The 26,346-nt window shown below is 40.5% G+C and overlaps 1 protein-coding gene across 1 annotated transcript in view; it reads left to right on the top strand.

Moving 5' to 3' along the window:
- The first annotated feature begins 549 nt into the window (after nt 1–549).
- LOC111149196 (interleukin 15) overlaps nt 550–26,346 on the top strand; it is an 85,703-nt gene continuing 59,906 nt past the window's right edge. The window contains exon 1 of the mRNA XM_022506142.1: nt 550–637. The gene's annotated coding sequence lies outside the window, so the exon portion shown is untranslated. The remainder of the gene's footprint in view (nt 638–26,346) is intronic.

The following is a 26,346-nucleotide window of genomic DNA, read 5'->3' as shown; positions in this document are numbered from 1 at the left end:
CCGCTGACTCGCAGTCGAAGCCCGTCGCCCGGCTGAGAGAGCCTGGTGGCAGCGCCCGCCCGCTGCGCCGCTTGCCGCCCCCAGCCCTGCAGCCCGGACTCGATGGAGGTAGAGTTCTGCTTCTCGGCTCTGGGAGGGGAGGTGGTGGTGGTTGAAAAGGCGATGGAATTTTCCCCGAAAGCCTACGCCTCGGGCCTCTCCCAGCTCCGGGCCGACCCACCCGTTTCCCGCCACCAGTTGCGGGTTACGCCGCCCCGCCCTCTCACGCGGAACACTTGACCGCGACTTCGGGTTTTCCGCTGCACTGTGCAGAGCGGTTTTCCCCCTTCTGACCCTTTATTCCCCCCGTGCTCGCCATCCTCCGCTTCCAGAGGTGCGCAGCTTGCTCGTCCGCTGGCGGGTCCCGCGACGCTCCTCCGTGCGCTCCCGTCTTTCGGTGTTGCAGGCAGCGGAGGCGCGGGAGGCAGCGTCCGGCACCGGGCTCTCCCCTGCGCTGGGCTCTCCCCTGCGCTGACTTTGCCAGCTGACCCGCGGAGAGCGAGGGACGTGCGTCTGGCAGCCCCCGCGGAGAAGACGCGGTCTGGCAGCACCGAGCGCTGAGTTCTGCACCTAACCGAGTTCAGAGAGTTCAAGAAAGGTACTGCAGCTCCTCGCTTCTTCCCTGTGCCCTCCCAAACTCCCTCTCGGTCGGAGCAAAAGGTGTGTAGGACTCTGCACGTCTGTCGCTACCTTTGTTTGCAAAATCGAGTTACCCTTCCCTTTTTGGATGAGGACCCTTGTCCTCCTAGGGAAAGGAACTTGCAGAAATGGTTATTGCTGGGCAGTCAGGCCTAGGTTTGGATTCTTAGTTCCAACCCTGTACAAGCCACTCATCTCTTAGAAAAGCAGTATTAGAAACTTGGAAGAGATGTAGGAGAACTTAGTTGCAGTAAAATCCTTATCCAAGGTGGATTTAAATGAAAATCTAGTTAATTTTTTCCCAGTGCTATTGAGATTGCATTTTGCGGACATATACAATTCATTTTAATTTATGTAATGCTGTGCGTTTAAGATTTTGAGAGCTTCAATTTAGCCATAATGCAAGATTATTCCTAAACGATGTGTACGAACAGATTCTTAAACAGGATGAGTTAGAAGTTTCAAAATTGGAAGCAAAGTTGTTGTCGCTAGCTATTTTTCCATTGTGTTTTTTAAAGCTACTTTCTAAAGTTATTAACAGGGGTGATGACATCTACTTGTAACTGATAGGCATCCTTATCTTGTCAGTGTGCCTAAGGAGGTTTTGCTGACTTGACTGAATGAACAGATTAGCTCTGGATGGTTGCGGTGTCCCAGGGGGGATGGCTGTGAGGTGGGCTGTTCTACTGAAAGCATCAAGGTGCAATGATTGATTCAATTTAACAACTCCTGTTGTTTTGTTGAAAAGTGGTGTGGTGGAGGAAGGAGGTACAAAAAGAACATAAAGATATGTAAAGGAAGGGACTAAAGAGAAAAAGTAAGAGCCTTCTTAGCTTTAAAAAGTGACAAAGAATTTAAAATTTTATGGAATCAAGTCTCAGAAAGTTCTAAAGGTTTGTTACGATTGTGTTTTAAGGTCACATTCATTTCTCAATGAGTTTTCTCCTCAGAGTTTTAGTCATACTCAGAATGGCCTTTCCTGCAGGGTCATTGGCTCTGTGACAGAGTGACACAGAGGAGTTAAGTTGGTCACTGGTCCTGAAGCTCAGTAGGCAGTGTTCCCATACTTTGCTTTTTAATTTATTATTAATCTATTTATTTATTTTTATTAAGTAAGCGCTATACCATGTGGGGCTCAAAGTCACTTCCCCAAGATCAAGAGTCACATGCTCTACTGACTGAAACAGCCAGACGTCCCTTTCCATACTTTGGATTCACTATTCTCTGACAGTTTGGCATGGGAACTCCAGAACCTGGTTTGGAGTTGTAGTCCTGAAATTTGGAATTTTACTGCAGATTTTGGTGGACTTAAGGGAAATGATTTGATGCTTTCTGTTTTCACCGGTGAGATTCATATATAAATGTCAGCAGCTCTCTTGCAAGACATACTAGTTGTTAATGAAATACATATTTATCAACATCTTTGAAGGAGAGAGAAAATCAGTGATTTAAAGTTTATTGAAATAGAGTTTGATAATTAAAGGATTTTAAACCCCAGGAAGTTCTCCATCTCAGGTTTGCTGGCTCTGAGTAGATTTCAGGAAGGCTATGATTGAAGCCCTGAAATGTTAGTGTAAGTGGATTTTTCTTAGGAAAATATCTACAACTCTAATTAGGTTTGTAAGTGGGCCTCGAACCCCAGCTAGTTTTTAAAACATTTTAAAACTTAGAAAACTGTCCTTTTCTTCATTTATCTCTTAGAGCTTCCTGTTAAGTTTGTTCATTAGGTAGCTATACTTTTTTTTTTTAATTTTTATTTATCTGTTTCATTTATTTGACAGAGAGAGAAAGATCACAAGTAGGCAGAGAGGCAGGCAGAGAGAGAGGGGGAAACAGGCTCCTCGCTGAGCAGAGAGCCGGATGCGGGGCTTGATCCTAGGACCCTGAGATCATGACCTGAGCCGAAGGCAGAGGCTTAACCCACTGAGCCACCCAGGCGCCCCAGGTAGCTATTCTTTTGAAGGTTAGTTAATGATAATACGGAGAGTTCCGTGTTTCTGCCAGCAACTTGAATTATGGGAAATATATTATTTCCCATATGGGAAATATAATTCATATTAATTATAGCTAATACTTGTTGAGGTCTTATTATGTACTGGGCATTGTTCCAAGTATGTATTTTTAAAAATCATCATAATAAAGTTATGTGGTGGTAGGAACTATATTATAATGCTGAGAAAACTGGAGCACAGGGTAACTGAGTAACATTCCCAAAGTTACAGAGCTAGTTAAGTGGTAGAACTGAGGATTTAACCCGCACAGATTTAAGATCACAGGTGTTTATGAAGAATGATATTTCCATATAAGTATTTCCCACAATTTGGCAATGACAGCTAACCACGACTTCATTTTGATGCCATGTTATAAAGATAGAATGTTGGTTTTCAAGTAATACTGCTTATATGGTACTTGCATGATTAACATCAATCATTAATTATATATTTATATATATATATTTTTATTTATATATATTTATATATATTTATGATCAACTGATATTCATGCGAGTGTCTATATGTGTTTGGTTCTTTGGAGAGGTTTCTGTCATGGTTCCTGAATGAGAACATTAATTTGCATCAGCTTTTGCTGATAGAACCTGACGTAAGTACATGGGGATTGATCCGGGTGCTGAATTTATCCATCTATCTATCCATTCATCCATCCAAGTCGAAAGCTGGTGTTCCTGGAGAGATCAGAACAGAAGCCTTTTCCATTATATCACAACCGAGGTGGTGTTGTCAAGTATTTGAGAAGCTTTTTCAGAGGCTTTATGGTATGAGGGTTGGCAAGAAGCCACCTACTTTCCTTAGTTCAATATTAGCTCCTTGGTTTACTTCCACAGTGGTTGTAGATTGCTACATCAGGCTTTTGAGATTGAACAGTGCTTAAGTGCTTGCTGCTATCCCATTGGAATGGACTGAGTGGAAAAATTCCATAGGGGAGTTGAAGGAACCTCTGTGGTTTTAGCTAGTACTGCAGATCCTCACTACTAGCTATATAGTGGTGAATTTGACTAATTATTATTAATTATATATTTATTATTTTGCTTTATCTTTTTTTTTCCCCCCAAGTTCCTCAGTACTGGAATCAGATGTAAGAAATAAGAAGCTCTTTGGTCTCATTTCAGTTCAGAAGTGTTATTCGTGCTCATTTTATATCTGGAGGCAGGGCATATGTATACATATATTTTTCAGTGTTTTATCCCACTGCGACTCTAGTAGTGTCTTGGGGTCATTTTTGGAAGGACTTAAGTACACATATATATGTATATGTATGTGCATATGCATACACATGTGTGTGTATGTGTATACAAAATAGGTATTTTTATATAGACTGCATAAAAATGGATTAAAAAAAGTCTGAATGCCTATTCGCTCATCATGTTCTAGTAATGCATAGTTGCTTCTTCTCCTGATGCTAAGGTTTTTCCAAGTGCTAACAGACTGCAGAAGGGATCCGGAGAGTGACAAAATATTTTGTTAAATAAAGGAATTGAAACTGAAAATGATCCTACAAGAAGAAAATATAATGGTTGTAAGGTTGGTTGTTGTGGGGGGAGTTCTACTTATCACAATGACACAGGGAAGAAGCCCTGTGACACATTCAATAATCCCTTGTATCATTTCATTCTCACTGGGCATTTTGCTCGTATGCTTTCTAATAGAAATTTGAGAAATGGAATACCCCTTGTGCACTCTTAGCTCTGGCCTCTAAAATTTTCAATTATTCTTCAATTGAACATTTTATAGTTCAAAATTTTACAATATATTTTTCCAACTTCTGTGCTCCTCTTGCTCCTCAGCAACAAAAAGTATATACATTTAAATTTAATTTTTAAAATAGTTTTGTTAAAAATTATTCCTTATGCTATTTTAAATATTAGTACACAGGTAACCAAAGTAATTCATTAACTTTTGGTAAGTAATTATGAGGCATAGAAGTAAACTATAGTGGAAATTTGTATCCTAAATGTAGATATGGGTAATGTGGATATCAGTGCTTTCCTGAAAGAACGTTTCTCTAATATCAGTTTTTCAAATTGCCCCTTTATTAGGCACCTTGGGGAGGAAAGGCATATAGTAAGATTGTGAATGGGAGAGAGATGTGCCTTTCTTTGGTAAAATGGGTGAAGGGTAATTATAAAAGGGGAAGTGGGAAAGGAGAACTTGCCAGAAAATGCTCACTGTTGGCACATTTCAAGCATATCACTTGTGAAGAAGGGTTCCTATGGAAATAGAGGATCTGGAAATTGGTTTTTTTAGAACTCTTCTATATCCATACAGAGCTCAGGAAGCAGTGGGGTTCCCTGGGGATGGCTGGTGTTTACTTTGAAGATCTCTGATCTGGTTCAGCCTATTGCCTGCCCCCTAAGGTTGGTTTGTGTATTGCCATGGCTCATTGTGCTTAAAGCAATGAGCCTGTGCGTGTGTGTGTGTGTGTGTGTGTGTGTGTGTGTGTGTGTGTGTGTAGGGGAGGGAGGGGTAAAGAACTGGCTTTCCACTGAAAGCAGGGGAGGGGATTGGGGGGGGAAATGTAGGGGGGAGTTGTGGGGGTGGAGAATAGCTTCTAGCCAGGCCTGGGGACTTGGATAGCCTTCCCAGCCTGGGCTCCCCTTCCATGCTAGCCCCAGTCACACTGCTCTGTGCTCTAGACACTAGACACACTTGCTGTCCCTGCTCACTCCTTGTCATCCTTCCTGCGTACTGCTGAAGCATCCAACCTCCAGAACTTTTGCTGCCCCCTTCTACTGCCCAGTTAAAATTATTTTCTCCCTTATATGAATTTATTTGGTGCTATGCTAGTTTTTGTCTCTGTAAATTCATCTTATTATGTGTGTGTCTCCTGTCACATTTTGAATAAAGACTGTGAGCCCAACCAAGGGTTGGTCACATGGTTGATTTGTATTGACTTCGATGAGAGGACATTCAATATTTCGACAACTATGCGGACTTCCAGGAAAACGGGAAATGTAATAGAACAAAAACAACGGTGGACTACTATCATTAAAATAGTATTTGGGGAAAGTCAGTCTGGGGTAGGATTTATTGAAGAAAAAGCAAATTGGAGAGAAGGAAACCAGCCAGAAATCCATTGCAGTCCTACCGACATGCAGTCTCATTCCCGTTATCTGCTCAAGGACAGAGCTCTAGTAATTCATTCTTTCTGTCATCAATTTTTGTCTCTCTTTAATGGGTCTTTGCCATCACTGTAATTTCTCCCATAAACAACAGCAACAAAAAAACAAACAGCTCTCTTTGGCCTCGTGTTTCTCCACAGCCACCACCTGCTTTTTTGGTCTCCCTTTTACAGGAAAACTTTCAAAGTCAATTCTACTTTCTGTCTCCAGTTTCTCTCTTCTCATCGTCTCTTGAACTGGGCAGGTCGTCTTCCCCACTGCTCCACTAAATCTGTTCTTGTCAGAAATACCAAGCCCCGCCATGTTAGATCCAGCGGTTATGGCTTGACTCTCTTCCAGTACACTCTTCAGCAGAGTTGTTTTCATTGTTTTTCATTTGGCTTCCAGGCAGTCTCCCACCTCTCCTGCTTGTCTTTCTGCCTCACAATCACTCATTTTGGTCTCTTCCCAGTTCTGCTTCCCTAACCTCTAAACAGAGGAGTCAGTGGGGTCAGTCCTTTCTCTGTGTAACTCACTCCCTTGGTGATCTCATCCAGCCTCGTGGCTGTTAATGCCTTCCTAGAGTAGTGATTTCTGTATCCAGTCACAACCCCGAACTCCTAGTCTAGTTAGGAATTCTGAGGACAGGTCTAGGACTCACTGGATTCCTGGCTTAACCTCCAGACTTCTTCCACTGTTTCTCTCCTCTAGCTTGGTGGCAGTTCCATTCTTGGAGCTATAAACATGATCACTTAGTCCATCTCAGAGGTGTCCTTACTTCTCTTTTTTTCATACCCCACATTTCAGTCGGCCACCAAGTCGTTCAGCTGCCCCTGCAGAGTATATCCCACATCTGACTTCTCGCCAGCTTCACAGCTGCCACCTGGACCCAAGCCACTCTTGTCATGCCTCATGGTATTACTGCAAGATTGGTCTCCCTGCTGCTGTACTTGCCCCTCCCCCTGCCTGTTCTCAATGCGACACAGCAGCCAGAAAGCTTCTGTTACTTGCTCTGCCTGCATTAAACAAACAAACTCACAAAACAAACAAGCAAACCCTCAAAACAAACAATCAGAAACACCCAGAAACCACTGGCTTAACAAACAGTAATTTGTTATTTATCATGATTCTGCAGTTTGAACCACATTCAGCTCCTTAGCTCTTACAAGGCCACTGAGGAGGAAACATTCTGGAAGGTTTCTTCATTCCTACCTCTGGCACCTCATCTGGGCTGGCTGGAAGTGAAGGCCTCCCCCACCCCCCCGCCCCGCCTTTAATCTTTCTTTCTTTTCCAGAAGAAATAGCGCTTGTCAGCAACTGAAGAGGCCACTTCCTGCTCTGAGTTGGATCTAAGGACCTTTTGTGTCCTTCCTTTCCCTTACCTGGTGGTGAGGTTGTTTTTCTGTTTTTTGTTTTAAGTACATTTTTCTTTTAAATCTTGAGGGGTTCCTATAAATTTTATTGAGGTTCACTCTAGTAGAGAAAGACATACCCAGAAGACACTTAAATATTCCCCTCTTTATTTTGGCTACGAGTCAGAATGCTGTAGGAGAAACCCTTAGGGTTTTTCGAAGCATTTTTGTCCTGCTAACTGGGTCTAGGAGGCACTGCCTTCACGTAAGGTCTTAAGGAGGCATCTTCCAGCCACGCACTTGATTTGATCTTTAACCTCAGAGCACATTGTAAGAATAGACCTTGGATTTGAACTTTGTCCTAAGACTGCTTCTTTCTTTGAGAATCTTTTGCTGTCTGGAGAGGGGAGAATGACAAAAAGTTTTCTTTTCTAAGCTGGCAAGTATTGGGTTGAACAATTTCCTCTAAATTCCACTTGAACACTTTAGTTCATCTTTCTCTTCCTGTAATGAATCCTAGGCAGCTAAATGAAGCCAGCTATCATGCTCAGAAATCTTCTTAGCCAGATCCACAAGTTCATTAGATATATTTTCTTCCATATTGTTGCCAGATATTTGGCCACTATGTAATGTGAGTTGCCCTCTCTCCCGCCTTCAGTAAGAAGTGTTGCCTTTCTAACTTTAACTAGAAAGAGTAGCCTTGTTGCTCTTCATGAGGTGTCTACCAACTACCTGGTCTCATTATCAATTTTAATATCTGTTTCTAATTGCTATGTGATAAACTCCTCCAAAATTTCATGGTGTGAAACAAGAACCATTTTATTTGTTCAAGGTTTGGAGGCTAGAAATTTGGACAGGACATGGCGACAATGACTTGTTTCTATTCCACAATGTCTGTGGTCTCAGCTGACTCTAGTTGTCCAAGGACTGTCTGAGAAAGTTCAAGGTATTGGGTCAGGCTGTTGGGTGGGTTCTTTCATTCTCTTCCATTTGGCCTTTCCACATGGCTAGATTGGGCTTTCTCATACCGTGATGGTCTCAGGGTTGTCACACTTCTTATATAGTATTCAGCTTCCATAAAAGAGGAAGTGGGAGCTGCAAATCCTCTTAAGGCCTGGGTATAGAAGTCCCAGACTTTACATTTGTTTCATTCTTTTGGGAAGAGCAAGTTAGAAGGCCATCTCAAATTCAGTGGGAGAGGACATGGACCAGACCTATGCTGGGTAGCTTGTCATGCTTGTTCACTGACGGAGGGAAGGTGCCAATGATGGCAGCCATCTTTGGAGATGATCAGCCACACATTGTCATCCTGTTAAAACAGTAATTAGGTCATGCTCCTTCTCTATTCAGAACCCTTCTTTGCCTTCTCATCTCACTTCTGTAAAAGCCAAATTCCATTATAATGGTCAGTAAGGCCCTAAGTGATTTTTATGTTATGTTACCTACTATTCTTCCTTTAGCTCATTGTTTCAGTCATACTGACAAATTTGCCCCTTATCACACATTCTTCTCTGTTCTTATCTAAGGGTCCTTGAACTTGCTGTTCCCCTACTTAGACTGCTCTTCTCTCAGATATAGCCTACTCCCTTACCTCATCGGCTTGGTTCAATATCCCGTTTGCGGTGAGGTTTTCCCTAACCCATGTACTTTTTACTGGACTCCCATCAGCACTGTCTTTAAACTCTCCTCCATACACCTATAACTATCTGACACACTGCTAGTTTTATAGTACCCTATCCAAAACTCTTAGGGTCAGATAGGTTTGGAATTAAGATTTTTTTCAGTTTTTGGGAAGGTAACCATTACGGACTGAATTATGTGTCTCTTCCCATCCTACCCTAAAGCCCGCATGCAAGAGAGGCTTACTCTTCTAGAAACTTTCAAATATGCAAAACAGTATTAACTGTACATTACATTCCCATGGCTTACTTGTTTTATAACTGGAAATTTGTACCTTTTAGTTCCTTCTACCCATTTCACCCATTCCTCAACACCCTGCCTCCAGAAACCACCCATCTGTTTTCTGTATCCATGAGGTTTTTTTGTTTGTTTGTTTTAATTTTTTTTAATATACCAGTTTTTAAAGAGTCACTTACTCTGTGAAGTTCTCAGGGCAAATCCCCTGCTTTACCTCCTCTCAAGCCCCCAGGAAATATTGACTACATTTCTCCTTCATTCTGTCCCCTCCTGGTGGATACCTCTCTAATAGTATCTCCAGTATTTCATTATATTGACTTGTGTTCCTGTGGACTCTCCTCTTGAGTAAATGACAAAAGTGGTACCAAGGATGACAAGAATTGTGATGATGGAGTTAGAAAGGCTGGAGTTTGGGAAACACCTCATCCTTTTCTGCCTAGCACCTTGCCTGGCACATAATAGACGTTTAATAATGTTATTTTTGTTGTCAATAATCTGTCACATATTGATGAGGGGCCAAGTCATAAAAGGTTTTGAGAAAAGGAGTTTGACTACTTTTGACTGGAAATAAATCATCAGTGATCTCATATGACTGTTGGAAAACCATTCCCATCAAATGGAAAAAACATTCCCCAGCATTGGAAAACCAATCCCAGCATATTGTCAGGGTCAGGAAGGGAAACAGAATTTCCTGAGGATCTAATTTGGGCCAGGCTACTGATAGAATCCTTATATTAATTTTTAGGAGGATGCATATGAGCTCTTTAGATTAGCATGAGCCTGTTAGAACTAAAAAAAAGGGGGGGTGGTGTTTAATATTTTGTGCCAGTTGTTATTGAGTGGATAATTTTATAAATTGCAAAAAAAAAAAAATCCTTCAATAAACAAAAGGAAATAGAAAAAACCCCACACCCTATTTTCTAAATTTCATTGAATAGAAATTTTTTTCATTTTCTTAATTCTATTTGCCAAGTATTTTGAAAAAAAAATTATTTCAGAATACAAAAAAGATGAAAAGAAATTTATAAAAATAGGAGTACTGTTAATATTTAATTTATTTAGTGCTCCTTCTCTTGAGAATCCAAGGAAACAAATATAGTCATAACAACTTTATTAGGTCACTTTAAAACTTGCAGTAATCCCAGATGTCAGATTTTTAAGAGTCTGTATTTTATATTAGACTTTACCCCTGGACTCTTCTCATTGTTTTGTGAAGGGCCTCTAAAACTTGAGACCTGTGGTTTTATGATGGCTGATTTACATTTGATATTGAGGCATCTCTCTTCTAAATATTGACCTTTCTTAATTCAAGACAAATTACTCTTAGCCTCTGCAGTTTGTAAAGTATTGGTTCCCAGGCTATGGTTTTGAATCAAGTAGGCTTACAGTGGACCAGAAACCTTCCTATATAGAGCAAATATTTATTGAGCACTTTTTCAGTGCCTGGCTCTTTGCCAAGTGCTCTGAGGGGTAAAAAACCGAACCAAACATAATTCCTTTCATCAAATCGTTATCTACTGGAACAATTAATATTGGTAACCAGTATACTTCTATGGAACAGCTTTCCATTCTCTAAACATGCTGTGCTTTCTGTCCTGGCGAAGGATGTGGGCATGCACGTCCCTCCTCGGGAATGCATTATTGCATCCCAACATTTTTTCCTCTACCCTTCCTTCTGACTCACCCACCTGGTCCAGAGGTTTCACTTTCATATTATTTTCTTGGGGAGATTCTCCTAAACTTCTAAGATGGAATTAGGTATCCCTTGTTCTTTTATTTTATTTGAATTCAATTAATTAACAGAGAGTGTATTGTTGGTTGCAGAGATAGAGTTCAGTGATTCATTAGTTGCATAGTAACGCCCAGTGCTCATTACATCACACACCCTCCAGTAAGTGAAAGTGAAACCTCTGGACCTGGTGGGTGAGTCAGAAGAAAGGGTAGAGGAAAAAATATTTGATGCAATAACACATATTTAGTAAATATTTCAATAGTTAACATCTATTGTTGGCCTCGTGCTAAGCATTTCAACTTGTGGAATCCTCATAAACTCCTTGAGGTGCTTTTCTTAACTACTTTTCAGGTGATGTACCAAGATGTACCAAGACCTTGTGCCCAGGGTCCACAGATAAGTCTCTCTCCAAAGCCTATATGCTTCAGCAAGCATGTGCTACCACACTGGAAAAACGAAAAAGCAGCATAAAGATTAAAAAGGAGGAGGTAAAATTATCATTATTGATAAGTGAAAGCCTTGAAAATTAACAAACTATGAAAATGAGTAAGTTCAGCAAGACAGCCAGACAGAGTAACAAAAAGTCGGTAGCATTTTCAAATACTAAATAAAATATTAGCTAACGTAACAATAAAATGCATGGCACACCCGCCCCCACCAGGAAGACATTTATCATAATCAAGTGGATTTACTTGAGGATTTCATGGATAGTCCAATATTAGAAAATCTGTCAGTATAATGCTAATGGATGCATGCAGAGAAAGTTATTATCAAGCATTTGGATAAAAGCTTCATAAGATTAAATGGGATCTTCCAAATGTGGGAATGAATGAATGATATCTGCTAAATAATCTCGAGTAAATGTCATTCCTTAACAGTTTTATTTATTTATTCGAGAGAGAGAATGCGAGTGAGAGGGTAAGACAGAGCATGAGCAGGGGAGAGGGGCAGAAGGAGAAGCAGACTCCCCACTGAGCAAGGAGCCCGATGTGGGGCTCCATGCCAGGACTCTGGGATCACCACCTGAGCCACAGGCAGACGCTTAACCCACTGAGCCACCCAGGCACCCCTAGTAATGTCATTCTTAGTAAAGAACTTTAAAAAGCATTTCCTTCCGTTTTGGAGAATGCTGGGGATGTCAATATCTGCACAACTTTTTTTTTTTTTTTTTTTAAGATTTATTTATTTGACAGAGAGAGAAAGAGATCACAAGTAGGCAGAGAGGCAGGCAGAGAGAGAGAGGGATGCAGACTCCCCACTGAGCAGAGAGCCCCATGCAGGGCTCGATCCCAGGACCCTGAGATCATGGCCTGAGCTGAAGGCAGAGGCTTAACCCACTGAGCCACCCAGGCGCCCCTCTGCACAACTATATAACAGAATACTGAAAACAAAGATAATAGTTGCTCATTTTTCCTGAGTACTTACTATATGCCAAGCAGTCCTTTGTAAGTTTTGCTTATTTAAACAACCATAAACATTAACTTCTTTTCTTATCTTTGTTCCTATATCTTTTTGCTTTCTCCAAAAATTACTTCAAATGGGCCATAAAGGGTGAATTTTTCTGATGTTTTATATACTTGTGAATATATTAACTTTGCCTTCACATGTAAATACTGGTTTACCCAGGTATTTAATTCTAGGTCCAAGGTTAGTTTTCCTTCAGCATTGTGGGGACTCTGCTCCATTATCTTGCATCTATTGTTGCTTTCAAGAAGCGTGACGTCATTCTGACCTTTGTCTGCTTTCACTCTAATGAATATTGTTGAAGTTTCTCTTTGGCTTGAATTTGTTTTAACATTCCAATGTAGTTAGCATACAGTGTTCTATTGGTTTCAGTGTCCAATACAGTGATTCACCAGTTCTATACATTACTCAGTGCTCATTATGATAAGTGTACTCTTAATCCCCTTCTATTTACCCATCTCTGTTCTCTATAGTTAAGAATCTGTTTTTTCTATTTTTCCTTCGTTTGTTTTGTTTCTTAAATTCCGTATATGCATGAGATCATATGGTATTCGTCTTTCTCTGACTGATATATTTCACTTAGCATTATACTCTTTAGCTCCATCCATATTATTGCAAATGACAAGATTTCATTCATTTTTATGGCTGAGTAATATTCCATTATAGATCTATACCATGTTTTCTTTATCCAGTCATCTATCAGTGGACACTGGGTTGCTTCCATAATTTGGCTATTGTAAATAATGTTTCAATAAACATTAAGGGTGCATCTGTCTTTTCAAATTAGTATTTTCGTATTGGAATCACTGGATCATATGGTCATATGGTAATTGTAGTTTTAGTTTTTTGAGGAGGTCTCATACTGTTTTCCACAGTGGCTGTACTAGTTTGCATTCCCACCAACAGTGCACTAGGGTTCCTTTTTCTCCACATCCTCGCCGACACTTGCTGTTTCTGGTGTTTTTGATTTTAGCCATTTGGACAGGTGCGAGTTGATACCTCACTGTGATTTTGATTTGCATCTTCCTGATGATCAGTGATGTTGAGTATCTTTTCATGTGTCTGTTGGCCATTTGTATGTTTTCTTTGGAGGGCTTGAATCTTTTTGGATGCCACTAAAATATGCCTGGCTGTGAGTGGGATGTGTTTTTAATTTATTTTCTTTTATACTCTTAATATTTGTTTTGAGGTCTTATATTTAACATTTAGGAAAAATTTTGATTATTATCTTTTCACTAATTGTCTTATTTTCTTTTCAGATGGCAAGTAGACAGAGTTGCAATTCCTACTTTCATCTTCAATCTATACTTCATTCTTCCTCTGTTTTTTCCCCATCTAATTTTTGTTCCTAATGCCTTGAAGGATACTGCCTGATCTAACAGTCTGGTTCATTCTGCCACTCTCCGACAGTATTCATTTATGACATTCAGGCTATCTACTTAACTCTTTACTTTCATCACTTGTGGGTTTTTAAAAAAAATATTTATTATACCCAGTTATTTCTTCATATTTATTGCTCCTGATTCATATTTCCAAACTCCTTCTTATGGTCTACCAAGTATTTTTTAGTTTTTTCGATTGTTATCTTATTGGTTCCATTTGGTCCCATCTGGCCTACATTTTTATTCAATTTTGTCTCTCTCCAATAGAGACCCCACTATATATCCTTCCCTATAAACTTCCCTTTCTTAAATTGAGATCATCATTGACTAGCATTATCAGCCAAGAGACAAAACCCTTGACTCTAGCTTATGTCCCCCAACTGTGTGGGGGTGAGGTTCCCTTCAGGTTGAAGAGCCCATCCTGTTGAACAACTGCATGACTCTCCCACAAGTCTATTACCATCTTCTCCACGGATCTTTCCCAGTACCTTGTTCTGGGTACCCCTTCTGTCTTTTAGCAGTGATGGGAAGAACAATTAGTTGGATCCAGGGTATGGGCTTATGCAATCATGTTGCCAATTTTCCAGGTTCTGAGTGCCCTGCAATCCAGGCCCAACCAAAAGTAACAGTCAAGGTTAACAGGTGTAGTAAAACAAACATCTCCTCACCCTACTTTTTCAGGGAAAAATAAGGGAGGAAACAGGGTACAGCAGCTAGAACCTTCTTCCTCATCTCCTCCTCTGCTTCTGGCCCTAGGCTGTCTGACTCTGGGCCGGCCGAACTGAGATACAATTTCCTCCTCTCTCCCAAGGGAGTTTTTACAGTTTTGCCATTAGCTCCTGAAAAAATGGATTAACATTCCACACAAACCATCTTATTTCTCTAGAATCTGTAGGGCAGATTTCCAAAGAAAAGGTAGCTGGTCTTACTGGTTCTTTATTTAATTTGGAACTGCCTGGGATTTTAATAATTTTTCCTTCTTCCAAGTGATTCATCCAAGAAACAGTAGATATGTAAATATATGATGATATTTACCATTATTATCATCAAGCCACATTGGACAAAGATCTCAAAGATCCCAGGGTAAAAGCAAGAGTGTTGTGGCTTAGCCACAGGGTAAAGGGGTTTACAAAATTTCTGTCTTCCCCATCCTCCAGGGTCGAGAGGTGACTGTTAAAATGGCAGTGGCTTAGGATGACACACAGTTGTTATGGGTGACATGTTTACTTTAGTTGTTCTGATCCAGAAAGTAGCCCTCTAGAAGTAAGTAGAAGAGTAAATTGCACAATCACAGCATTTTGCTGATGGTGCCAGTGCTGGGACAGGATAGTTAGATTAAAGGTATAAAATTAAAACAATTCAAATTCCACTAATATGGCCCTTTAGTTATGATCAGTACATATCAGATTGTAAGCCCCGAGCATTTTATAATCCTTGATTTTAGGGATAAGTAGACCTGTTTTGAAGTTGAAACTAATATGGATAGGCAGCATGAGGCACAACACATGCCTTGTAGTCCTTGTGAGCTGATTCGACTACTGGTGAAGACTTAAACTGGGAATCCAAGATGACACATGGTAAACCCCAGTTTTACCTCTTGGTGTAAAACTGGAGAATGCATTTAGTTTCTCTATACTTTCTTTCTCTTCTGGAAAATTAAGATGATTAGAACGGAGGAATTCCCTCAGGTGTCAAATCTGGTAGCACTGATGATTAATAGAATGTGGATGGATTTGACCATATGCTGATAAGCCACCTGTGACCTTAATACATGTACTTAGACACTGAGAAGGACTTTGGACACCTTCCAGTCTGGTTTCTTTATTTGTAAAGATAAACTGAGGTTAGGAGACACAGAGTACCTTGCTAAGGTCATGTGGCTGTCTAAAGACAGAATCAGGCTCCGTGCTCTAGGCCTTCAATCCATTCTGTGCTTTTGATAAGATTAGGGAGGCCCCAGATTTTTATCAAGGAACCTATAGGCTCCATGTTGCGTAAACCATAGTTTTGGAAATTGCAACGTTTTAGTGATGAATAGTCTGTAAAGACGGTAAGACGGTAGTCTGCATGGCATCTGGTAAAAGAAAAGATAGTGGACACCACTGCTGTTGTTTACACAAGTCCAAAGAGAGAAATTCTGTGTCTATAGAAATGAATGTCTGTGGTCCCTGCACGGGGCAGTGACACATTTAATGGGAGTTGCCTGGAGGGCTGTGTTCTGTAACTGGAGATTATGTTCTGTGTTGTTTTCTATTCCAGATGATATATTCTACAAGACCTTTTGGTTTCATTTATTCCCATTCCATGTTTGTCAAAAATCTTCTCATTAATAATTTAGTTGTTGAAGTTAATAGGACAGCCTCTGTTACGTAGGGATGGGATGGCTCTGGAGTAGAAAGCAGTCACCTAGTCTGTCTCTCCATCAGCCCCCTCAGGGGAAACAAAATAAAACAAACAAACAAAACCCTAAAAAACCTTCAAAAGAAATGTGACATTTTAGTCTACCGAAATGCAGACATTTGGGGGTATTCTGTACCAATTCACCCAATAGAAAGGGTCAGACTTTTAAACGCTGTTAACAAATGTGTCATCTCATAGAAGGAATGGGGCACACTACGTGTTTGATGTTACCCATTTTTCTTTGCACACAAGCTGAGGAGCATGAAAAATGAAAAGGCAAAGGTTAGAAAGCAGAGAAAAATGAAAAGCAGAGGTTAGGAAGAATAAAGAATGACAATCTATTCATAGTCATAGTTTTGGTAACTACTCCTTAAATAGGAATATTTCATGAGACCAGGGGAGATAAAGAACTACAACATCTGATGAAATGCCCTAAATCTGGGGGCGGGCATTCTGTGAGCCGTGTCCCAGGTGACTGCATGCAGCCCAGGCAGAGGGAAAAGACCAGCAGTGCTGTCAAAGATAGAGAAGTTCTGCATCCAGTCCAGGGAAAAGAAGGCCGACAGCCACATGCACCACCATACAACTCAGGAGTCCAAGCGCTCTGCCCATTGCAAGCACATTTTATGAATACAGACAGTCTGCCTCTTAGCGTTTTGTTTTGTTTTGTTTTGTTTTGTTTTCTCCCCAAAGATCTTAAATTTATTTATTTGAGAGTGAGCGAGCGAGAGAGAGCACAATCAGGGCCAAGGGCAGAGGGAGAAGCAGATTCCCTGCTGAGCAGAGAGCCTGATGTGGGACTCCATCCCTGGACTCCTGGACTCCAGAATCCTGGCCTGAACCGCTTAACTAACTGAGCCACCCAGGCACCCCGCTCATACCACTTTTACAAGCACTCCTGCTTTGCTATGGAGACTTGAGACGTTCAGGTTACTCCTCAGGAAGGAGCCCGCAAATAATGCTTTAGAAACCAGACGTTTGGGACTACTACAGCAAATCTGTGGCCACTCTGTTGAATCAGGGACCTGGTGTTCAGAATTAATCACTTGATGCATCTCATAACGTGCTGGGTATTTGGAATGGGAGATACCAGAGGCCTAATCAGCTGGGAAAAATAAAACATTAGAGGAGCGACAGCCGGCTCTGGTTGAGACTGTCTGGAATCAGGGCACTGAGGGATTATGTGGCCTGGAGTGCATCCGTATTTAATCTAAAAGATCTACTCTGCCTTAAACTTCTTTACTTGTGTTATTTCTAAGGATTGGGGTAATCTTACCCCTCTCTTCTTCTGTAAGGGATTGGTGAGAAGCCCTAGAAATGCTGGAATCCAGTTATTTGCCAGCAGGAGACGTGCTGTATAATTAAGCTGTCATTTCCGTGGTAGGTTATTATCAGCAGGTAATAAGAAGTGTGTGTCATTATAAATTGTCATACAGCATCTCATGCTGCAGGAGATAAGGTACATCTTCTGTGGCAACACAGAGTGATCACATGGTGTCATTACGGCCATCATAAATCACGGTGTCCACTTTAATAGTTAAATAGTTATCTATAGAGGCAGTACTGGAAAATTGGTTAGTAATAACTGCCTGATTTTTGATGAAGAATAATTTTTATGTAGGTCTTTTTATATAAATACCCGAGGAATTTGAAAGAAGAGCATTCATCTAAAACACACACATGAACACTTTTGTTTGTTTTGTTTTGTTTTGTTTTTGGCTTGTTGATCTTTAACTACTGATGTTGGAAGGGTCAGAAAGTCACAAAAATAGCTTCCCACTTTTGAGTTTGTTTGTTTGTTTGTTTGTTTATATTATGTTGTGTTAGTCACCATACAGTACATCATTAGTTTTTGATGTGGTATTCCGTGATTCATTGAAGAAGGGCCATATGCACCCCAATGTTCATAGCAGCAAAGTCCATAATATCCAGCCCATGGAAGAAGCCAAGATGCCCTTCAACAGACAAATGGGTAAAGAAGATGTGGTTCATGTACACAATGGAATATTACACAGCCATCAGAAAGGATGAATACCCAACTTTTGTATCAACATGGATGGGACTGGAGGAGATTATGCTGAGTGAAATAAGTCAAACAGAGAAAGACAATTATCATATTTTCTGAGTTTAAAGTTATATATATTTAATATCCTATCCTATTCTATCAAGATTACTGCACAGTTGCACTAAAGAGGCCAAAACTGGCTACTAGTAAATTCAGGTCTATGTGGTTTTCTGTTGTTGGAAACCACAAGGTAGCAAGGAAATGGCTTGCCCTCTGGGGTAAAAGGAAAATATTTCTTGATTTTTGAAGGGCAAAAACTAGGAGTCTTTTCTCTCTTTTTCCTTTTCCTGGGTATTGTTTCTTGGCCATTCTTTTCCACTTCTCTCTCTCCTCTTATCATGATTTATGTTCTTCAAAATTTAATTCACATTTACCAGCTATAAAAATCTCACCTTGACTGACCCAGCTGTCTCTTCCCCTTCAGTTTAGCTGGTAGTAGACTTTGCTCTTTACATGGCAAAGTATGACAGATGTCTTCTTGGTGAGAATTTTAATATCATATCCAACTAGACTATTGCATTCCAAAGTATGAAAATATTTGTTTCCAGGATCTGACCCAATATAGAGCTTGCACCGGAATGCAAATTCACCGCACGACCCAACATTTTTTTTTACACAAGGCCCTCCTGAGGAATTCATGTAAGCTTTATTCACGATAGACTGGTACTTCAATAACACTGAGGTAAGGATGTTAATGGCCACTTTTTCTGCGGGACCTTTGGGAAGGGTGGAACAGCCTGACTGTGAGGGTTATGATGACTGGTTCATGCTGAGTTGTCACATTCACGATGGTGATAATCACAGAGAGGTAACATTTTCGAGCGCTCACTGTGTGTCGTGGCCTGTTCTATGTATGAACATGAATGTTCACGAGTGAACTTGATCCTTACAATGACCTGGTGAGGGGAGGCACTATGAAACTGAGGCCCAGGAAGATTGGTTAATCTCCATTAAACCTTATTGTTAGTTGTAGTGACTAAGTTGGAATTCAATCCGGATAGGACTGAAACCAAAGTCTGTTATATCTGTTTGAGTGCTGTCCAAAAGAAGTTTCTGCAGTGGTGAGAATGTTCTCCATCTGCCACGTCCAATAAAGTAACCACAAACCATATGTGGCATTTGAGCCCTTGAAACGTGGCTAGCTCAACTGAGGAAGTGAATTTTTAATTTAATTTAATTTTAATTAATTTACATTTATAGTTAAATAGCCACATATGGCTAGTGGCGACTGTATTGGACAGCATAGCTCCAGATAATTTTTAGATGACTATACGCTAATAACAGAAAAACCAAACCAGGAAAATACGTTAAAAGAATTTGCTAGTCTTCCTCCATTTCTAGAGTTTCCCTGGATCCTACATTAAAAAAATATTTTTTGTTGTTTAATGTTAAAAGAGAAGGAAAGGAAAGAAGCGCTACTTGAAATCTTTTGCCATATGGAAGCAGTAGGATTCAATTAAACAACACATTATTGACTGCCTCCTCTGGTTCAGGCATTCTGCAAGGCTTTGGGCATTATGAAAAAATGAATAGGAAGACATAGTTCCTGTCTTCAAGGAGCTCATAATCTAAGAAACCTTGTAGAGATGTTATACATTTTTCTTCCAGAGTCTCTTCATGTATAATTAAAGTATTTAAATATCTGCTATTTTATACTTTGTGGTGTTTTGCTTTTAATTTTTAATATTCTAATTTTTTCAAAAGGTAATGTATTCCCATGGTTTAAAATTTAGAGGGGACCGAGTTGCTTTTAATTCCCTTTTATGGAAGCAACCACAGTTATCATTTCCTAGTTCATACCTTTATAAATATTTTGAGCATGCACAAGGAAACATAAACATATGTTCAGTCCTTTCTAAAAAAAAAAAAATGCACTATTGAGTAACCTTGCTTCTTGCACTTAAAAATCTGTATCTTGGATACTTTTTCATACTGGGTGCATAATATTCCATTCTGTGGCTCTGCCGTGATTTGTTTAAGTAGTCTTCTGTGGAGATTTAAGTTCTTTCCAATCTTTTGCTATTACAGGACATACAGACATGAGTAAATTTAGCAATTATATTCTAACGTGAGCCAGAGTGAATTGCATTCATGTTCCCCAGAGTATATTCCACAAACAGTCTCAGAAGGTCTTCAACACAAAAAGAGGGTTCTCTGTCTAAATAACTTTCTGTAACTTCTGGGTATTCATTGGGGATTCATAGTCTGCCTTGTTAAATTAAAATAAACCCTACAATAATCTACATCAGTGGAGACCATGTGTTTCCCAGGGCTGGATTTTCTGAGGTATTAGAAGAGACTGTTTTTGTAGATTGAGATCCCTGGGAAGCCAACTGTGATCTAGAAATGCACATGCAGGTGGTCTGCTGGGGTGTGTTCTCTGGAAGGATACGTACTGGAAGGAAGCCATGACAGAAGTAAAGGAGGCAGAGGGGGCTGGTGAAGAGGGACGCAGTTGGCAGCAGAGACCTCAGCCAGTGGGTCCACGTCCCTTGGGGAGTGAGTGCTCTGCAGCCCAGATGGAGTTTCAGGGATGTTCCAACTCCCAACGAAGGAGGCCAAGCCCCCACACAGAGATGTTGTGATCTTGTGCTAGACAGCTCCCTTCCACTGGGGGCATTTCTGGGGAGAGACCCCGCTCTGAGATGTCAGTCGGGGCAGTGAGTGCAGTGAGTGCCTCTGTGTTCACCACAACTCTGAATAGCACCTTCACACCTTAATGGGAATGCGTATGGATTCCTTCATAGCCTTGCTGTTCAGAGCAAGTCACTTGATGTCTTCATCAAGAACTTTCTCTATGATAGATGGATGCCCAGCCGGAAGTTCTTGGGAGTATCTAACATTCTTTGTTTCTAATTCCATTTCAGTATGTACTAATTAAATTGCGGGGTAACGAGATAAATTTTCCCAAACATACATTTGGCCACACAGGGTCCTATGACCTGATTAGGTCAGCTGTAATCTGGTATTACTGCTATGCATTCATGGGGAAGGCACATTGTTACAGTGTTTTTAAGAGGGTGTCACTTAACCTGGGGCAGATTCTCGGGGCAAAATGGCAGGAGAGCTGAGTTAGAGTTTCGTTTGTTTTCTAAGTATTTGTGTTGCCTCTTCTTGGGTGTTTCCTGAAGGAGCTAACCTGCAGTCTCCCTGGGCTAGGAAACCTGAGTCCATGTTGCTAACATGTAAAGGATTAGACTGTCCTGAGTCTACCCAGCTTTAAACCACAGTCTTAGGTGCTCTTACTTATCCTCCCTGTTGAAGTTCAGGGATAAACAGGAAGCCAACAAGCCATAGCCATGTCTCAGGGGCATTCTATTTGAAAATTGGATGGGTCTGAATGCTTGTTCTGTGCCTTTTAGTGTGTCTGCTAATTTCAATCTCATGCCATATGCAGAATTCATCAGTTGTCCTGGCTTGTCAAGGTATTTTGTTTCCTGATCGGAGAGGGAAAAGTATCCCAGGAATGCACCTCTTTGGGTGTGCCTGATAGAGTTGATGGAGCTTCATAGAGAGGATGGAAAAATACCCAGGAAAAATCTCAAAGAAGTTCTTAGGAGGTGATGGAGGAGCCCAGTGAAGTGGGAGGTAAAACCACGATTAAGGGTTGGCTGTTAAATGAATATGATGCACAAGTGGAGACAAAAAAGAAAGAAAGAAAAAAAACAAACATTAAGATTGATGGCTGTGTCCAAGACCAACTTTAAAATTGAACATTTTTCTCAAAAACGATCTTTGCCATCAACACAAAGCTTAATAAGAATTCTTGTTATTCTTGATATTGTATAATAGTAATGCCTTAAGTGATAGATTATTTAAAAGGGGGATTTGAAAGGGAATAAACTAGAAAAGATATTGTTAGAGGACGAAAAATGATGAAATGATGAAAATAGGAATTTGCCTTAAACAGATCTGAGACAAATTAATCTTTTCTGACCAGTCATTGACTCTTTCCTTCTCCTCCATAACAGTTGGTATCTAAGATGTCTTTATGCTAACTCTGAAATGTTTCTGGAACCACGTCCTTCATAAGCCATTTGCAATGATTCATTTGCAGAGTGTCAGGTCCTAGAGCATGCTGGCTGCTTCTAATGATTTAACTGTGGAGTCCACTTAAAATCCCAGTCTCATCTTCATTTGTTCCTCCAGTTCAAGTTAGACCTGTGGGACCAGTAGGGGGAAGAAGGCGTGGTTCACATTTTCATGCCTTCTAGCCTCCTTCTGGTTTTCACTGATGGAAATTGGGACCCAGAGGGTACGTAGGGCAAAAGGGCCAGATCTCTTGTGATAGGAGGTCATTCTCTGTTGGTTGTTGTTTCTCTTCCTGGCTAATAGTAACTCACCATTGATACTTTCTGTGGGGGGGAGGATTCTAGAGTTGGGCATTTCCTTGGGACTTGTGTGAGTTCTTCCTCACACGTATAGTGGTCTCCACACTGGCCCACTGTGTGTGATTAGTCTTAACCTCTTCCTGTCCTCTCAGCTCTCTCCACTAGTGGGACAGCCTACTAGGTAAGTCCCTAATGGGACTTACCATCAGGTAAGCAAGGGGACTTACCTGAGTCCCCTTGCTAAGAGGCCAGCTTTGATCCACAGCTTTGCTGAATCAAACACTGGAAATAAAATTTGATGCTTTTCTCCATTATTATATTTTTTCCCCTTTGGTCAGGTAGGTTTAACAGCAAATCCCTTGAGCTGATGTGATGTCTACCCAGGAGATGAGATGTCAGTCTGTACTGCTCAGGCTAGCTACCATAACAAAATATCAGACCTGAGCTTCTGGAGGCTGGAAAGTCCGAGATCAAGGTGGCTGCTATTCGCTTCTCTGTTGAAGACTCTTCTTGGCTTGCAAGTGGCTGCCTTTTCGCTGTGTCCCTACGTGGTGGAGAGAGAGGAAATAATGTCCATGGTGTCTCTTCTTATAGGGATACTAATCCCATCATGGAGACCCCACCTTTATGACCACATTCAACCTTAATCACATCTCCAAACACCATCACAGTGGGGGTAGGGCTGTGACGTAAGAATTTTTGGGAAAACAATTCAGTCTGTAGCACAGTCTCTTTTATGTATAGCCCTATAGCATTTCTCATCATTCCCTTGGCTTGTGATTCTAACCATTGCCTTTCTCTTCCTTCCTGGTATTTTAGTATTCTGTGTATGGACGTGGGAAGGGTTCTTGGGGTGAAGTTGGTGGTCTGGAGGAAGTAAAATGAAGTAGTAAGGGCTTGCCTGAGTTAGCTCTGGACTGGGTGTCTGGACCTAGCTGTAAAACTCTCTTTAGAGGGGCGCCTGGGTGGCTCAGTGGGTTAAGCCTCTGCCTTCGGCTCAGGTCACGATCCCAGGGTCCTGGGATCGAGCCCCACATTGGGCTCTCTGCTCAGCAGCGAGCCTGCTTCCTCCTCTCTCCCTGCCTGTCTCTCTGCCTACTTGTGATCTCTGTCTGTCAAATAAATAAATAAAATCTTTAAAAAAAAAAAAACTCTCTTTAGAATGTGGGGCAACTTAATGCTTCTTCATCCCCAGCATTGGGTTCTGTTCATCAGTTCCAGGGCAAGAGTAAAGCCACATTCAAGATCCTCTTAAACTATCATCCTTACCCACCTTCTTGAATTCTCAGCTCTGTGGACAATGTCAATTTGCTGGAGTGACACTACTAATTTTTTTTTATTTTTATTTTTTTTTAAAGATTTTATTTATTTATTTGACAAATAGAGGTCACAAGTAGGCAGAGAGGCAGACGGGGGGCGGGGGCGGGGAAGCAGGCTCCCCACTGAGCAGGGAGCCTGATGTGGGGCTTGATCCCAGGACCCTGAGATCATGACCTGAGCCAAAGGCAGAGGCTTTAACCCACCGAGCCATCCAGGTGCCCCACTAATTTTTTTTTTTAAGTAGTATATCATTTTTTATTCTTTTACTTTCAATCTATCTCTTTATGTATTTTTTATTAATGTGTATTATTTGTTTCCAGGGTACAAGTCTCATTCTGAAAGGCCAGCTCAAATGTCACCTTCTCACTGAAGTCTTTCCCAATCCCTCATCTTCCTCTCTTTAGAATTAACTGCTTTACCCTGTGTTTTAACATGGGCCTTTCTTTGTTTTTCTATTCAAACACTAAGTGCATTAGTTAGTTGTTTGCAATTTTACCCCCAGTTGACAAGTTCCTTAAGGATCAAAACCAGTTACTATGTTCTTATACACGTTGAGTTTTGAATAAATATTTTAAATAATTCAGGAAGGTTCCAGCATATAACCATGCATATTGAATGGCTACACTTTTGGACTTAGAATTATATGAAGCTTTTATTAAATCAGTAAGAGTCAGAAATAAGATTATATAGATAATTTTATTATTATTAATATTAACATAAATATCCTGTATGTTATGGGCCATACTGAATTTTGGATAAGATGTTTCTTATTTTATATTCCTTAACTGTTAAAAATGGCAGAAGTATGACTACCTTTTTTTAAAATGGAAATATCCTACTTTAGGGTTTTCTAATGGTATAATTTGTTGGTATATTCAAACCCCTTCAAAATTATATATCCCTTGAAAATATGATGTTATAATGTTGTGTTTTACTTCTGAGTGTCTGAGTGGAGACTTTGCTACTCCACTCTTAGAATAGATATTTGTAACTTATTTTCAGCATCTTGCCTGGAGTTGGTCAGTAACTTGGTATCAAAACTTGACCATTCTTTTACACTATTACACAAAGATAAACTTGAAAGGGATAAAAGACCTCAACGTGAGGCAGGAATCTATCAAAATCCTAGAGCAGAACATAGGCAGTAACCTCTTCAACATCAGCCACAGCAACTTCCTTCAAGATATGTCTCCAAAGACAAAGGAAACAAAAGCGAAAATGAACTTTTGGGACTTCATCAAGATCAAAAGCTTCTGCACAACAAAGGAAACAGTCAACAAAACAAAGAGGCAACCCATGGAATGGGAGAAGATATTCATATTCGCAAATGACACTACAGACCAAGGGCTGATATCCAAGATCTATAAAGAACTCCTCAAACTCAACACACACAAACCAGATAATCATGTAAAAAAAAAAAAAATGGGCAGAAGACATGAACAGACACTTCTCCAAAGAAGATATACAAATGGCTAACAGACACATGAAAAACGTTCATCATCACTAGCCACCAGGGAGATTCAAATCAAAAGCACATTGAGATACCACTTTACACCAATTAGAATGGCCAAAATTAACAAGACAGGAAACAACATTTGTTGGAGAGGATGTGGAGAAAGGGGAACCCTCTTACACTGTTGGTGGGAATGCAAATTGGTGCAGCCACTTTGGAAAACAGTGTGGAGATTCCTTAAGAAATTAAAAATAGAGCTACCCTATAACCCTGCAATTGCACTACTGGGTATTTACCCCAAAGATACAGATGTAGTGAAAAGAAGGGCCATCTGTACCCCAATGTTCATAGCAGCAGTGGCTACAGTCACCAAACTGGAAAGAACCAAGATGCCCTTCAACGGACGAATGGATTAAGAAGATATGGTCCATATATACAATGGAGTATTATGCCTCCATCAGAAAGGATGAATACCCAACTTTTGTATCAACATGGACGGGACTGGAAGAGATTATGCTGAGTGAAATAAGTCAAGCAGAGAGAGTCAATTATCATATGGTTTTACTTCCTTGTGGAGCATAATGAATAACACGGAGGACACGGGGAGATGGAGAGGAGAAGTAAGTTGAGGGAAATCGGAGGGGGAGACAAACCATAAGAGACTGTGGACTCTGAGAAACAAACTGAAGGTTTTGGAGGGGAGGGAGTTGGGTGAGCCTGGTGATGGGTATTATGGAAGGCATGTGTTGTATGGAGCTCTGGGTGTGGTGCATAAATAGTGAATTTTGGAACACTGAAAAATATAAAATTTTTAAAAATGTCAGAAGGTCCTTGAAATTAAATATCATAACATTTGTGAATCCTTTGAATAAATTAGTGACATTTAAGATTGCTAAATTAAAAAAAGAAAGTAAATCTTTTAGCTTTTGTGAGCCAAATTATCTACCAAATTAGTCCATTCTGCCTTTATTCCTGCCATAGACGTGGATGGGTGTGACTCTGTCCCAATAAAACTTTATGTACAAAACAGGTGGTGGGTGAGGTTTGGGCTGTGGATTATGGTTTGCCTACTGTGCATATATAAGATGAAGAAATTCTGTTTCTCACTTGATCCTATATTATCTTTTTTTTTTTTT

This window comes from Enhydra lutris, unplaced genomic scaffold (assembly GCF_002288905.1).
Source record: "Enhydra lutris kenyoni isolate GAN:26980312 unplaced genomic scaffold, ASM228890v2 scaffoldscaffold21, whole genome shotgun sequence".
Classification (NCBI taxonomy): domain Eukaryota; kingdom Metazoa; phylum Chordata; class Mammalia; order Carnivora; family Mustelidae; genus Enhydra; species Enhydra lutris.
Note: the sequence above shows the minus strand (reverse complement) of the source record. Positions and strands in the feature narration are given on the sequence as shown.